At 43.3% G+C, this 17,117-nt stretch overlaps 1 protein-coding gene across 1 annotated transcript in view; it reads left to right on the forward strand.

Moving 5' to 3' along the window:
- Positions 1-604: 604 nt before the first annotated feature.
- MTMR2 (myotubularin related protein 2) overlaps positions 605-17,117 on the forward strand; it is a 62,166-nt gene continuing 45,653 nt past the window's right edge. Inside the window, exon 1 of the mRNA XM_054269683.1 lies at positions 605-674. The gene's annotated coding sequence lies outside the window, so the exon portion shown is untranslated. The remainder of the gene's footprint in view (positions 675-17,117) is intronic.

Consider the following 17,117-nt stretch of genomic DNA (forward strand, 5'->3'; position numbering starts at 1 on the left):
ACTGGGCATACCATGGCTCTTCCTGCAGAACACTTGATACCGAACTGTGCCTGCAAAGCCCTCGGGACACAGATCGCCGTGGATGCATTGGCGCTGTCCGTCGGGTAACTTCGCAGAGAATGTGACTGTGACCTGCCACCTTCCACAGCCCCTGCTCCACCCTCTCGAGGGACAGACTCAGTGAGGATCCTCGAGCAGACAGGGGCAATTACAAATGTGAGCAGCGCAACTGTTTTAACTGTGGGTACACAAGCCAGCTGGAAAGCCTAACGCAGGTGAGCTGACTTCAAGAGCGATGCTTGAGACAGACCACTTCTTTGCCCTTAGGAACGACCACAGTGCTCCGAGGATGGAACCCGGGAGCTGATATCTTCCCTCGGTTCTCAAGAGGACATAAAGAGGGATCGCGGCCCACCCCGCACCCTCACGACCCAAGCCCCGCTCCCGCAGCCGGCGGCGGCTCGGCCCCCTCAGCGCCCCGCCTCGGCCCGCCCCCCGCGCGGCACGCCGGGCCAGCATGGCCGCTTCCCGCCCCGCCGGGCGCCGGGGCTGAGGGACGCGGGGACAGCGCCCGCCGCGGGGCCGCCCGCCATGGAGGGCAGCTCCAGCTGCGAGAGCCTGGGCGCCGGGCGGGCGGCGGCGGCGCGGCCGCCCAGCGGCGATTCCCTGTCCAGGTACCGCCCGCCGCAGAGCCATCGCCCCCGCCCGCGGGGCTCGGCGGCCGGGGAGCACCGCGGGGCGTGGGGCAGAGGGAGGGAGCGGGGAGGGGCCGCCAGGGGAAAGGAAACCGTGGGGATGGAATTGTTGCTGTTTGCTCCCTCCGTGGGCAGGAGGCTCCTGCGCTTCCCCGCGGTCGGGTCCGTCCTGCTGGGGTGTACCTGCGCTGGGGGTGGCAGTGGGGTGACGGAGCAGGAAGGCAGGCGTGGGCTCTGCTCGGCTGCGGCACAGGCGCTCTCTCTTTCAGGCCTTTAAGCAGGGCAGGAGATGGTGCCTGCACCGGGGTCTCCGTAAATCCCTGCATAGGCAGAGGGCTGCCCATGCCCTTGGTACCTGCGATGGAGGGCTTTGGGAGATGGGCAGCACAGGTGAGCGGTGCTGGCAGGGCAGGCGCGGCACCCGTCTGGGAGCTGCCTTTCAGCCCGCTGCCATGCCATCGCCAGGCCTTGTCCTCTTCAGGAGCAAATTTCCTGTGATGTCTTGAACCTCTGTGGTTTTGCCATCATGTTTTTTTTCTGAGAGCCTGACTTTTCGGTCTCAATGGCTTGTAATGCCATATGGGTAATATTCAAGGTCCTTAAGCCGTGGAAGCTGTAAGGAGACTTGTGTTCTTCTCACCGTCCGTGAGCTACCAGTGCAATTTGAATTTAGTGACTGCAAGCACATCCTGCTTGGGCCTTGTGTTTGGTGGAGAGGGTTGCAGTAGGGTAGCAAAGGCAGGCACTGAGAGACTGATAGGGCTGGTGGAGTGGGAAGCCCTGGTGTTGTGCTAGAGCCCAGGAGCTGGATATTCAGATGGCTGCTGAAGGTCGTTCTGTCCCATTCTGGCTGCCCTTGCCATGCCCAGTTTGTAGGATCACTGGATAACTCTGGGTGAAGAGATCACAGCATCCCTGAGTCCAGTTTCCCACTCATACCAGAGACAGCTTTAAGATCAGATCTTTTACCCAGTTTGATCTTGAAAACCTACAAAGATGAAGTGCACACAGACTCTCTGGACAGCCCATTGGCATCTCCTGTATATCTTCCAGTGGCACTGGGGCTGCCTTTTTGGTCCCCCTAAAGCAGTCTCTCCCCAGTCTTTCCACACAGGCAGGGTGCTTATCCTTAGCTTAGCCCTGCTATCCCAGTGGTGCTTCCCTTTACTCCCTCTAGCTCCCTAGTGACTTTCCTGCCTTGTGAGGCTAATACCTGGATGAAGCATTCCAGCAATGCTCAACTGAAATCTGAGCAGAGGGAGGTCCTTCCCTGGATCTCCTGGTTCTGCCTCTGTTCTTAGAGCCCAGGGTGCTGGTGGCCACTGTTGCCAGCGTCTCAAAACTCCCTTGCTTGGCTATTAGCCAGCTGCTCCTCAGACAGGCAATGCCCAGTTTGCACTCGGGTTTCTTCATTCTTGTGTCCTTCATGACTCCTGACCCTCATTTCACCCTTCTTCATCAAATTCTTCTGTTCCCTGCTCTCTGTACTGGTTTTCTTGTGCAGTTCTACCAGTGCCCTGCCAGAACCTGCAGGCTTCTTTCCCCCTCACCTAACTGACCCAATATATTCTTCTTTTTATCTCTGCATCAGCTCAGGCAACTTGGACCCATCTGGAGGTCATTCACTGTAAGAGCCTGTGGACACTAAAGAGAGCTTAACTCAGAAGAGCCAGTGGCTACAAGGAAGCTCCTGTTGAGCCTCGCGGCAGCGTGCCCTGCACAAATGGAACCGTGGGGAAATTGAGATGATAAATCTGTTTCTGTTGAGCATGCACAAGGCTGTGTCCTCCAAGCCCAGACTCTTAACAGATTCCTTGGGATGTAAAAAAGGCTTATTCAAAAGCTTTCAGAATCTCAAGTCTCTGCTTGAACATCTAGAGCCCGTAGAAGAAAGCTAGCCAGTTGGGAGGGTTTAACGTACTCCAAACAAAATATAGGTATTTGAAATAGATTGATGCTTTTTATCTGTAATTATTAATAAAAATACCCTCATCTTGAGTTGGTGTACGCTGTGAAACTTTTTAGTTGAAATGGTTCAAGGTTAGGGCAAAATTACAAGAAAATAAAACCAGGGTCTTGTAATGAGAGATGGCTGGTGACCTTCAGAATGTTTGTTATCAGCTTCTCTTGCAGTGATGCATATGCACAAATAAATATTTGTGTGTGGATTGGACAGTAGATTGATTATCATCAGGGTTTTTTTCCATTAAAGCTGTATTGGTATTTGATTTTATACATCTGAATAATTCTGAAGTTAATTGGACTATTTGTATGCATTGAAATATTTAATCTCTATGACTGTGATCTAACAGCTAGACCAGCTTCAAATTGTAGCCTATGACACATTTTCACCAAATGATTTTGTTTAAAAAGAAGAAGTTAGCTTTGGGGATGATGTGAGGAACACAATGAATCATGAGGATGCTGTCATCAGTTTTGATAATTTATTTTATTTAAAAGGAACAAAAATCAAAAAATGACTCAGAGGTCACTCATCCCAGAATCACCATTACCTAGCCATGTGAGGCTGTACTGAGTTGTAGTTACTGAATTGTTTTATGCAAGATTTAGAAGACTTGGAAAGGTGCTAATATGAAATACAGCAGTGCATTCTTTAGGTTGTCTCAGCTCTTGGTTGGAAGTGTTATTATTTCTGGAGGTATTTAAGATCTAGCTCCTCAAGGAGACATGCTTGATAGAGTTTACTTATGCATAGGGCTGCTCACATTTGAATAAGTGTCCTGAAGAACATTGTAAGTTTGTCTTTTAATAAAGCACATGAAATATGGCAATAAGGGCATTTGACAGTGAAAGTTGCTTTGCTATTTTAGTAGATCCTAGTAATGTGCAGTACTTATGGTCCTTGAGGAAGATGCAGGAATAATTAAACAAATGTCACCTACTTTCTGTCCCAACTAGAAAAACATTTGAAAAACTCGTAATGAGACTTACAGTGTAGTTGTTTGTACAGGGTAAAAATGGCCAGCTCTCTGTGAAAATACCGAGTTAGTTTCAGATGAGCAGGTCACAGCTAATTAACTCAGCTGCCCTCATGGTTGTGCTGAAGCAGCTGTTCTGCTTTTCAAGGCTCAGCCGTCTCACCCAGAGCTGGCTTTGTGTGGCACAGCACCGCATTCTGCGGCTCTCTGTGGTTTCCAGAGAGAGGAAACCTGACCCTAAGAGGTCAGCACTTAGGGTGGACATTCCCCTTCCGTCCTGTCCTCATGGAAGACACATGACTATGAGCCAGTTACTCATAAAGAGCTGTTATGGTATTTGACCAGCAGCTTGCAAGGAGTGCTTGTGTGTCTGCAGTGTCTGTCCAGGAACAACCCGTGAGACAGAAGAAGGAGTGAGGTAAAACACTGATTCAAATGTTTGATGAGCTACAGTATGGTTATGTCCAGAAGAGCTAGCTTTTCTCAATGTTATGGACTGCTTTTATATCTCTAGAATGGCCTGAGGATCCTAGGTGAGTGAGTGATAAACACCGTTCAGCTGTGCTGGTTATTCAGATTTCTTCCAAGACCATTCTTAAAATGAATTTGTGGGTGGGTTTGTTGTATTGTCGTTTTTGCAGATTTGAGGTTGCATACGGACCATCTGACCTCTGGAATTCAAAGGGACAGCCAACAAAATTCTACCATGATCTTTTCCTTTTGTGAAAAGAAAGCCAGACAGAGTTGTGTATGACTTTAGCAGAACACATGACTTTAGGCAAAAAAGTGGTAGCAAACTTCTTATATTTACTTTCCATGAGAAGTGATTAGGCATTTTGTTCGTGCAGCCCATGTGGTTATGTTCTGTAGTTTCTGAATGAGCATACATCTCTCTGTATTCCTCAGAAAAAGAAAGCATATTAGAGTTCATTGTGAACAATGGTCTAGTAAGATACTAAGAGGCTTTCTCTTAGGTCTGCTGAAGATAAATTTGTGTTGCCTGTGGAAGAGTGTGGAGGTGATGGTATGGTTAAAAAACTGCTATAGGAGATGTCAGTGATATTTCAACATCAGTATAAAATTAGATAAAGATAAGGCAGTGGGTAGATATTTCCCAGCAGCATGACTGTGGCAGTGCTTGATGTCACGGCTCTCTTGGTTGCTTGTTATCACCTTTGTTCTGGTGTTTATCATCCACAGAGGTCTGCAGGCGCGGTGGATCCAATGCACTGCACGTTTGCTGAGGCATATGAGAGCAATCATGCTCCTTGTCTTTATGTTTGCAGGGATAAGTCTGAAAACATAAACTCGGTGTAAATCAGTGCAGCGAGGTCTGTTGAACCAGTAACTCCATGAGGTATGAACTCCCCCCTTGTCTCAAATAAGGCTCTGTCAATACCTGCTCTGATTTAAGGCTGTGTTGAAGGAATTCTTTCCCCATGGGTGAGAGTGATGCTGGAAGGAGTAGGGTCTGTGAGCTGTTGGCTGAGGAGGGCTTTAGCTGTAGCACCACATTGCTACCAGATGTGTGAGCTTTGCTGATTGAGTTGTTCTGTGATGAGTCATTGAAGTTAGAGTTTGAAAGGGAAGATTTTTGCCAGTTCTGGTGTTTGGTGAAATGCGAGTAGCTGTCTTTTTCCTCATGGGCTTTGAGAGCATTTCTTGCATTTGATTTCTTATAAGTGCAAAGCAAGGTTGTTATATTAAAGACAAGTACATTGCTGGCTGAGTGTTGAACTGGTTTTGCATCTCAGGAACTTGACACTAAGCCTACAAACAATTAGCGACTCCAGATGGGCTCATTATTATTGATTTTAATAAATGAGTGATAATTTCTAACACTTACTTGCAACTGAAGTCCATTCTGAGACAGGGTTGTTTTTTCTGGTGTACTGTGTATTGTGAAGAGAAATAGCAGTTCTGCCTTCATATAGATCTGTAAAATGAGGAGAATCTTTTCAATAGTCTCAGGGTTTGGTGCAGAAAATAATGAAAATAACATTTAGTGAAAAGGACTTCAGAGCTTTTAATTTATAGCAGTGAAGAGAAACCATTGCCTCTAAAGAATTCACAAATTATTTTTACTAGCAGTCCTTGCCATGCACATTTCTGCTTCTGCATTCAACAGAAACCATTTCTACTGGTCCTGGAGTGTGAGACCTTCAGCTTAAAAGTTTTCCTCTGTCTGGCACATGCACATCTCTTGGTCCCAGTTCTGACTGTTCAATAAAATGCTTTTTATTGATGACAAAAATATTTGGGTTTAAGCATATTTTCCATTTGAGAATATAAAATACAAATGACACCCACCTGTTCATTGTGTTGTAATTAAGGTTACGCTGGTGTTTAAAAGCCTCACAGGAACTTGCAGTATTGTAGTTCTAGCTGCTGTACAGATGGTGATGCTTTCTGTGTTGAGGAGATGTGGACCAGCTATTTAATTTATTTTGTGCCTTAGCCAGGACTACTCTATTTTTAATAATGCCTGGTGGGTAATTTTACTAATTTTACTAAGCTCTTGGAAGTGCAGTTGAGTACTGAGACTCCTTGCTAAGAGATTGGGCACAGTGTGAGAATGTCTAAGGATGAACTGAGAAGCTGCAGTGGAGACATGAGGCAGGATCTGACAACTGGCAAGGAGCGGAGCTGGGCTCAGAACACGACTCTCCTGGGTCCCATCAAGCACTGCCTTCTCTGAAGAGAGATGGTAATGCTGTGCTGACTAGCAGTCCCTTTGCTAGACAGCGCGGAGTTGTACACGTAGTTCCTTAACTACAGGCTATTTACAGCAGGGCTGCAATCACAGAACCTGAATTTGAAGATTGTGGATGACCTGACAGTGTCAAGTTCCACAATTCCTATCTGTTGCATGATTGTGCTCCTGATAGGTTAACACCTGTCTCGAACATATTTTGTTACCTATTTCTGATGTTTTATCATCTCCTTTCCTTTGCTAATTCTTTTACACCTCGTGTGTACAGGCAAGAACTGCATTTGGAAAGGTCATAATACCTCTTTAATGGCTCAGCAGATCAATTGTCCACATCTTCTTTTTCATTAATCTTTTCCTGATGACCTGCTTTAATGTTATTGGTTTTTCAGTTCTGAGGGTATCAGCAGTGTAAAACGAGACCTGATCCATACACCAAAGGGCTTTTGTTGACTCAGGAGCTGGACTTGGTCCTTGTGGGTCCCTTCCAGTTCAGGATATTCTGTGTTACCAGAAAGCTCAATCAAGGAAAACAAACAACAGGCCTTCATAAAAAATGAAGGAAACAGTCCAGAGGTCACCTTGATATATGGGTGTTATGTATAAGTGCAGTTGTAATACAGCACATGAAAAAGTCTTTTTAATTGTCCATGGGAATCCCATTCACCATGAGGGAAGAGTGTGACAGGAAGGGAATTAAGTGTTTGGTTTCTGGAGATGTCTGGGATAACCCAGGGAAGTGAGAATATAGAAGAGACACTGTCACAGTAATTACCCCATCTTCATTTTTAACTGAAAGAACATCTTGCTTTTTTATTGCCCCAGTACTGGGAGCTAATTGAAGAAAAAAATCAGTGAAAGACAACAACAAAAAAATCAGTGGAACTTTTCAAGTATTTGCTTTTCCCTTTCCTACCATCTGTAGTTACTTTTGCCAGAGAATGTTCTCACTCAGTAATTTTCCATTGATTTCAAGGTAGCTCTTTTTTTTTATTTCTCTCTTGCTTCTCTGCTGTGTGAATTCTTTGCCATTGCTTTCTAAACCCTGATAGATTTGATGAAGAGAAAGTGTTAGCAGTTTTTGAGTCCATAACCCCTTCAGGTGATTTTCTAGTAATTTTGTTAGCTCCTTACAAATGCTCCCACTTTACAGATCTGGCTTCTGTAGTCTTCTGGCCATGGCTCCAGAACCATTAATGCTAGGTCACCCAATGATTCAAATCTGGTCTGGGTCAGGTATGGGTGCGTGATTGTATTTCTGCTGAAGTATTTGGAAAACCAGCAGTTTATAGGGGTTTTTTTTCCTTTGTTCTGGGAAGACTGGCAACACCTGTTTAGAATAAAACAACATTTTTATCTGGAGTTATTTACTGTGATGTGAAGACTGCATGTCCAGACAGAGTGTTACACTCAAAACCTTGTTCACAGCCAAAAAGGCAGTGTGTTTTTATATTGCAAAGAATTTATTCTTAGCGTAGCTGAATTTTTGGAAGTCTAATCACGATTAATCCAGATGTAATTATTACAGAAAAATAAAGAATAATAATGCAGTTAAAACTGTTGTACCTTTAGTTCTTGGTTTCTATCCCTCTTCCTGGTGTTAGGTTCACCCCTGTTCTGCTCCTCTGGGTTCCAAGGCTGCTGATTTTATTGTGGTAGTAGTGGGTGCTAGAGCAAATTGTCAGCATCTGGAATGCTTTCTTGGGAAAGGTATGAGGTTCTTCATGTTGCTTTCTCTCCTTTCTTTTCTCTCTCTCTCTCTCTCTTTTTCTCTCTTTCTCTTTCCTGTACGACCCACCTGAGGTCATTTTGGTATATTTGGTAAAACAACTTTACACCTGATTCTTTTCTTCATTGGTCTGCAGTTCCACATTGCATCTGAGTTTTTGCTATGCATAGTTGCTTTTTTGTTATTAGATACAATTCCTTTGTTCTCTTTGTTATCTCTGAGGCCAGTTTTGTCCAGCTCCAGGTCTGCATTTCTTTGGTTGACCATTGGTGATTTGTTTATGGCCATGGTCTCAGGTGCCAAGCCTGTGCCCTGTTTCTCACCCTGTGCCTCTACTCTTCTCAAGTCCTCTGCTGTGATACCTCTCTCTCTACAAAGTTACATTGGTGGTAAACATTCTGTATAGAATAGCTGCTTTTTACTGTTGTCTGTGCAAAACTGTGGTTGTACCACACACAAACAAAAATAAAACAGAGGGGATACACATGCCTGACCAGTTACAGGAATTGTAGTCACACCTAAACCAGTTAAACCAAAGCTACAAGCAGGCCAAGAAAAGGCAAAGCAAAAATGACACATCCCAAGCCCTTGAAAATTCACTGCAAAGCTTATGGCCTATGAAGAACAATGGCAGTACTGAATGGCAGGGCCAAAGGTTAACCCAGCTATTTTTTTCTGTACAAAATCTAACTGCTGGAGTGAATATACCTGTGACCATTGCTTGGTGTTTTGTGATCAAAGTGTTTGTTGTGTTTCTACCCCGGTACAAAATGAACTGAAATATGAAACTGAGCTGAACCACACCCTCATTCATACCTTCTGCCTTTAGTGAAAATAAAGCAGTTGTGCTGCTTTTATTGCTTTTTTAATGAATCTTATTGTTGACTTCAGTTGATATCACTGCTCAGTGATCTACTCAAAGAGAAAGATTGCACTCATTGCTGGTAGGATTGCCTTCATGAACAGATTGAGCTAAATCTGCTCAGGAAAGGGCTGGAGGCTGGAGTGAGTTTGGTGCAGGTATGAGATTGAAGGGCCTGTCTGCCTGCTGTGGAGAGCCGATGCTGAAGGTAAGGGCAGGTCACTGGGACCTGTAGTACCAGAGATGAACTGCTGAAGGGGGACTGTCAGAATCAGTTGATTTAACCAGCAGATAGATACTTTTAACAAATCAAAGTTGATCAGCATCTCACTTGTAAGTAGAACTTCTCTGAAAAGAAATTAAAAATGTGGGATCTTCTGTTCATATTTTACCCAAGTTGACTTTTGGAGTAGACTGTTCCTGAAAATTCAGGCTGTGTCTTCCAGTCTTAGAATTGGTATCTCACTCCCACACAGCAAATGAGCCCCCACACCTTATGAGGGAGTGCTTCCCAAGTCTTTTTCCTCAAAGGTGAAGCAGCATGCTAACAGAGTAGTCATTAAACACTGGGGTGTGAGGAGGAGAATGTGGGGGGACTGGTGTGGATGTGTCCAGGGTTTGTGCCAGCAGAGCAGTCTTGGGTTTTCAGTATTCCCACCTGTTTGGGTACAGCATGTGCTGATGATCACTGTCTCCAGCACCACAGAAAGACAGAGTTCACCTTTTTTTGTTAAGACATACTCTGATTTTAGATTACACATTCAGATTCCACTTTCTGTTTCCACCTTTCATAGAGAAAAATACAGGCATCCTGCATGAGATTTTTCTCATCTGATTGGATCAATACAGAGTTCTGGTAGTTTCTAGGTTGGTGGTTTTTCTTTTTTTTTCTTATTTTTTTATTTTTGAAGACAATGAAAAAGAATCAGTTTTGTAGACAATGAGTCATCTCAGTTTCTCCACAGTGGCTCTAAGTAGAGCCTACAGTGAGTAATTCAGATGTGACCACCTACACAGAGCTCCCTCCCCATCATTGTGGTAAGGGCAAAGAGAGCATTGAATTTGGGTTGTTCTCAACTCCAAAAAAGGAAGGAGCTATTTCTTAACTCACAGCATCCCTCTTTTTTACATGCTAACTAAATATATTCGTAACTGAGAAGAGAGCAGAGATTTGTAGCCTGGTTTCCTAAGCCATATTTCTCCATGTATGTGTATATATTTGTCTAATTTGTCCACTGATAATTTTTCTAACATTTAGACAGTTTTAGCCATGTGTTACAGAGGAGTGAAAATAGTAACTTGTGACAAGTTTTGCTTTTAAGCAAAAATGGATATAGGAAGGGAGGGCACAGCAGTTTTTCCTTTACAGAAAAAGTTAGTTTGATTTGCAGCACAAGGGAATACCCAGATGAGAAGGATATCATGAATATGTGCATGAATATGTCTTGGACAAGGCTTCTCTCAAGTTGAAGAAATACATTAAATTCTGTTAATTTTGCATTTTCTTCTTCCCATTTGCTTTCTCTGGTGTCTGCAAAAGGCTGTGTTCAGTTAAACATGCAGCAAATACAAACTACTCTGCCACAAGACACTGATCTTCAGGAAACTAGGGTAGGATCTGGTTCAGATTGCTATATCTCCATTGGAAGCAGGTATCTAAAACCTCTCTACCCTCAGCAGAATCAATAAACTCCACAAGTAATTCAGTAGAGCACAGGTAAGGATCCACTCCAGGAAGGCTGAATAGCTGTCTCAACTCCGCTGCCTGGGTTCCCCTTGGCTTAGTAGAAGCAAACACACCCATGTTATCCACAAGCCAGAGGCAAACTATTCTGACCTCATTGATCCTACTCCCTTTGAGTTACTTGTTTTTTCACATACACTGATTTCTGCTTGAGGAAGCAGAAGTGGCAGGAGGAAGTGGCTGTGGGTGATCTTAGTTTAGCCCTCATTTCAGATGAATGAGAACTGATGAACAGAAAATCCTCAGATGAGTTTGCATAGTTTGTATTCCTCATTTCACTGCAAGGCAGAAGAATTAAAAGACTTTTGTTTTCAACATGTACCCTAGAACTTCTTCCTCATGTTGGGATGGAGCTTCTTGTATTTTAGTTTATGACCCTTGCTCCTCACCCTGTTGCTTGGCACTACCAAAGTGAGTCTGGCACCATCCCCTTGGCAGCCACCTTGGAGATACTGCTGAGATCCCTTCCCAGTCTTCACTCCTCACACCAGTGCTCTGTGTTTCTGGAAGCATCTTGTGTTGGCCTAGGTGGAATTTCAGGAAACAAAGCTGCTAAATTACTGAATACTTGTCTGACTTGAGCTTTGAGATTTTGCTAGGGACTAATTTCATGCAGGGGCTGAACTGTCAACAGAATAAAGTGTTCCCACTCTTTTTTTCTGAGCTGAATGTGGCAGAGCACATGGCTGTGTAGTGTCTGTGAAAGCTTAGCAAGGTGTTACAGTTTTGCTAGGTGATACAAGACTCTTCACATTGGCTATATTTATACATTCTTTCCTCCTTCTTTTGATTTTTCCCAGGATGGAACAAGTAATGTCATTGATTAGTAAATCACTGGTATTTTTAATTCCTGTGGGTGTTAGGTTTATTGGAGTGAGGGGTTGTGTGGTATGTGTTTTAAAGAAAATCAGAAAGTTTAACAATATGTGTTATATTCTAAATAAGGTGTTTCTTAAATAGGAACATAGGAAGGAAACTAAAGAAAAAACTGAGACAGCACATGAACTGTGAGAAGTACACATATTAATCTTAATTAAATGTGGTTAATCTAAACACAACTGGTTCTTAGTACATAGCTAGAAATTGAGGTGCTGCCAGAGTACAAATTGTAAAAGACAAGTTACATCTGTCTTTTTATTGAGTTCTTGTTTCTGTCTTAAGGTAAGTACTCATTAATATAATTCTTGTTTCTCTTTCTTTCCTTTAACAAGTTAATAGACTTTTCCTAAAAAATAAAAATTAACAAGAAAACAAAAGATTTGTTGTTCTTTGTTTCCATTTTTTTTTTTCTTTCTCCTTGCTTTCTGGTTCTCGACTAATTTTTGCAACTTGGCAAGGGAATGTCTGAATTTGCATCAAAATCCTGATAGTTTTTTACTTGTGTGTCTTTCTCAGGCTTGATAAGTTTTTAAAGCAAGGATGTCAATGTTTATAAGGTAGATATAAATATTGATTAACTGCAAGGGTGATTTTGAATTGTATGTAGGATTTCCATCATGGCTTTTGTCTTTATTCAAAGTACTTGTGGAGACAGTTAGGTGTTGCTGGCTCTCTTTCTCCTGTGGGATGCAGTGGGAAATGCAAATTTGCTCTGATATAGGAGATAGTAGCAGCACCACCCAGGTGTCTTAGTTCTGTGCCACAGGATGTCCTGAGCTCTAGAATCAGTGTTTTCCACTGGCAGGGCTAGCAGACAGTGGGTGTTCTTGTACCACCAGGTGACACCTGAAGCTGGGTTAGTGAGGTCCCGTTCTGCCACAGCAGTCATGCAGCGTGGAGATTCCCTTGGCTGAGACAGCTGCCTGGGCTGTCTGAGGGAGAAAGCTGCAGGTCAGGACATGTGCTGCTTCATCACAGCCCGGGAGATCTCTTGCCAGACGTCTTGTCAATCAGCCATCTCCCTGATGGCAGTCTGTCTGTCCCTGTGCAGCACTGCTTCAGCCATCTGAAGCCTGAGGTGCTGGAATGTCTCCACCTCAGCCATATTTTTTTGACCTAGAAACAGTTTTCTCAGGGCAGGCAAGATCTTCATTTCTAGTTTAGTCCTGCCCTCTGTAGCATGTGATATTTGAAAACAAAGGCTCTGGCTTCTTCTGAACAATACCAGAGATGCTAAAAAGAAGCATAGCAATAACCCAGTGTGCAGGAAGCCACAGAGAAGACCAGGTGAGAGTGCTGTTCTCGTAGACGACCTTGTTTATGTTGGCAGTAAACAGGGTTGTGTTTTGAACCTCTCTTCATCCTATATCTTGATTTATCTTCAATGCTGAGGGCCTGTGCTGGTGGTTGGAAACCCATAAGCTTTGGAGCAGAGACCCAGACCTTCCTCCCAAGGGCCAGGGCAGAGGCAGATGGACGGGGCTGCCTTTGCATTGTGTGCCACCTGGGGAACTTGGGATGCCTGCCACTCCCTGCCCAGACTCCTAATGCTGCAAGCAAAAGGGCTTGTGCTGGGCTGGATTTTGCAATCCAAACATTTCCATTAGGAACTGGAATCAGACCAAAATACTGGATTATCAGCCTGCTTTCAGAAGGTAGGAACTAACTTTGCACTGCCTGGATATGGGCTGAAATTAAATTGGTAGAGCAGAGTCAAAATGTCAGTTCCCTGTGGAAGTCTAACAACTTCTTGAATATTTCTTTTCTTCTTTTCTCTTGTAGCTGAGGATCATCCCATACCAGCTGGGAGCTTGTTAGAAACTGAACTTCGCTTTTGTTCCTCTCATGAATACAGATCATTTTGTAGTTATCTTTCTTGTGCTGATCAGAGAATATTGATCCAGGGGTCTCAGAGCTCTTGTCCTTCCTGGTTTTTACCTTCTGGACTTTTGACTCATGAGAGCATGATACTGTGGGCTCCTTGCTGTTATTAATTACATGGTGCATATTGGTTTGTCTTTGGGCGTTGGTCTTTATTCTTGGAATCTTGCAAATATTTTAAACAGTCAGCCTATTGTTCAGCAAGTGCTCTACACACACTGTGAGCCTTTTGTGAATTTCAGTTTAAAAAAAAAAATAAAAGAATGACTAATGGAGCACGAACGGTGCTTGTGACACTGTAGTCCATTGTGTAACTATTGAGAGCAAAATTTGCATTCCTAGAAAAGCTTGTTCACAGTCAAAATATAGGGCATTTTCTTTATGGCTCCTGGGAAAAGATGTACTGTGTATTCAGCTCAGGATGCTACTTGGAAGGATCAACTTTTCAAAAATGTCATTTTCCTCCCTTGGAACATTGAAGTCAGACTGAGACCCGGCTTTGCTTGACAACAAAAGTGACTTCTTCATTCAGGCAAGTGACATGGGGGACTATTTTAGGTCTGTCACATACATGCACCATGATTTGTTTGCTAAAATGGCTTCTCTTTTAGATGATGGTCAACTTTGACATTGGTGGCCCTTTTAAATAGTGAGAGTGCAGTATTATATAATATAAATATATATGCCAGAGGCAGCCTGGCAGTCTGTGCTTTTCTTTCCTTCAAAAGCATATTTGTTTATGGCTTTTAGTTCTTCCCCTCTGAGGTTGTCACAGGTCAAGCAGAAGTTGAACTGGGATCTTTAAATGTTTAGAAAAATTGTGAGTTCCAGTCAACTCACCTGAAACTAATAGCTGTCTGTCCTGCATGTGCCAAAAAGATGGTACTGGGTGCTCAGAGGGGTAAGCATCTTACATATGCTATAGGTAGTTTCCTGTGGCATTTGTTGTCTAGGTAGAATTAGTCTGTTTTATTTCACTGTGAAGAATTAAGATCCAGTCACTGCTCACTGGAGATACCACTCCTTTGTCAGTCAGTGAAATCTCTGGGAAAGGCATTGCCTTTTATAATGGGCACACGTGGTGCCAGTCACTGTGGGATTCCTGTTCTGGGAGGGATGGTGTTAAAATGTTAAACTTAGTTTGCAGCAGCAGAGTGGAAGCCAGCAGAGAGTGCCCAGCTCCTGCTGCAAGGCCCTGGTTCCAGCAAGATGCCAACAGAGTTTTCAAGTGCTTGCCTGGAGAGGGGTGTATGAGGGACTTCTGAGGACCCTTAGGGGTATGTGTGTATACACAGATAAGGACTATGGGGACCACTTAGCCTTAGCACAGATCCACAGAGAGCTGCTGCAAATGGGAGAGTCTGATGTGGGCAACAGCTGGGTGTTCCAGCCAGTTCAGCCAGTGCTGGCTGGGACAGAGTCATATTCATGGGGAACAAGCACTGGTTTGTCTCCCTCTGCTCTGATGTGACCCAGGAGGTTTTTCAGTATTAGCTTTTTCTTCTCTTGAAGGAACAGGAGTGTTGGAAGTGTTGGGGAGGGAGTGTTGTCAGTCTGAATTTGGGAAGTGAGTGAGGAGTGCTCAATACCTCTGGAGCATTACACATGTAAGAAAACTGCCCAAGCGCTACAAGTGCTTCTATTCATGGCCCTGCTGTAAATTCAGATCAATTGGACCCAGCCCTCTTGGCATCTGGAGCTTCAAATTAAATTGTATTTGCCACTCGTCATCATTAATTTGCAGTTTTCACCTTGATTAATTTTTAGGAATGTACATAATGAGAAAATTCTAAAAAACAGGAAGAGAGGAAATGGAAATTTGCCTTCTACAGTGTTTTTCTCATTTATGACCACTGTGTCTGAAACGGTATTGCTCAGTGGTGCATTTTGTCACCTGTTTTCTGTGTCAGTTCAGTGACTATTGAAACAAAATATTCTGTTTGATACAGAAGAAATGGTGTGAGCAGCTCATGCCAATTAGTGTCTGAGTAATTGGCACATCTTTGTGAGCAATGAAGCAGCTGCTTGTTGTACTGACAGAGATAGAATATTCATAAAGAAGGTGCTGGAAGAGTGACTTTTTCATCACTGACTACTGATTTTGGTTGTGTTATTTATAGGAGTGAGCCAGGTTAGTTTTTATGACATTGGTACAAAAAATAGGTGTCCTCATGTCCTGTGCATGTACTGCAACTCAAAGTGGGCATATTATCCAGAGATGTGTTTCCCTTCTGTTCCATGAATTTTTTGGAGTGTTACGGGTATGAAATTCATATGCATATTCCTGCCCCTGGATTTAGGAAGGGAACTTTAGGGATCAGAACTTAATCTTACATTCTTCCTTTTGATGTTCTCTAGTTTTGAGGTTTGCTTTTTTTTGGTTTTGGTGGTTTTTTTTGGTTTTTTTTTGGTTTTTTTTTTGGTTGGTTTTTTTGGGTTTTTTTTTGTTTTGGTTTTTTTTTGGTTTTTTTTATACAGTGTCTTACTTTGAAGCAAGACAAAAGTCTCTTTTTACCCCCTGCCACGGGCAGAGACATCTTCCCCTAGACCAGGTTGCTCAAAACCCCATCCAACCTGGCCTTGCACACTTCCAGGAATGGGACATCCACAATTTCTCTGGGCAACCTGTGCCAGTGTCTCACCACCCTCATCGTATCCAGTCCCTTTCTGCACAGGATTTACTTGTCTTTGGAAAGGTGTATAGAATTTATGTTTTTGCTGATCAGAAGTATAGTAGAATGACTATATGTATACTTCATGTTTTTGCTGAACAGAATGAGGCACACTTCTAAGAGCTTGCTCAGAAATGACCATTCTCAGTAATTACAGGCTGAGATGGTTTAGCCAGATCACACCTCATATTCATTTTGTGACTTCTGTCTAAGATTTTGCCAGAAGTTGTTTGGTTTTAAGTGACACATGAAATTGGTTGTTGTGACTTTTCTTCTTGAGTCACACAATATAAGAGAAGAGGTTGCATAGAGTGGTCATCCTTAGGCTGATGTTCACAGAAAGCTTTTCACAGAGATCACAGAGTAGGAGTTTTTCTTTCCTCTGGAGTGTGAAGACAGCTAAGTAAAATATCCCGGCTTTGTAGTATGAAGAATGTTGTATTAAGTTCCCAACAACAGGGGTGAAGATATAGATAGAGGAGCTCAGTCCTTCAGAAATGGTGCATCGGTCTGCATCAAGTTAAAGCTTCAGGGTTTCATGGTTTGATTCTGGCAGTTTCTTTGCATCTTTGTGCTTTACTACTACCTGACTTGGGTTCATTGTCGTGCTCAGATTCTCACAAGGTCAAAGCACCCTCTTCAGAAGCTTGTACTTGTGCTTTCTTCTTCCAGGGAAAACTATTGCTTCTCTGTGCTTGGAAAGAAAGAACTTCATATTCAAACTCCTAGTGTAACAGTTGCCGGAACAAATGGCAACTTATGAATTTTGTTTCTCTTCGTGGGCTTTCTTATACATCACTTTTTTTACATTGCAGGGAGGTTACCTTGTATCATTAATGGCAAATGCCATTTAATGATACCTTTTGAAGTGGCTTAAGACATTACCACGGGTTTCCCCCAAAATATTTCCCCTGCATGTTCATAGTTTAACAGGTCAGGTTTGTGCATCACAGATACTTCTGTTTGCAGCTCCTTTCCGTCTTTGTTGACACTTTAAGCTCAGCAT

This window comes from Melozone crissalis, unplaced genomic scaffold, assembly GCF_028551555.1.
Source record: "Melozone crissalis strain CALT ecotype California unplaced genomic scaffold, PUWL_Pcris_2 ptg000008l_1, whole genome shotgun sequence".
NCBI lineage: Eukaryota > Metazoa > Chordata > Aves > Passeriformes > Passerellidae > Melozone > Melozone crissalis.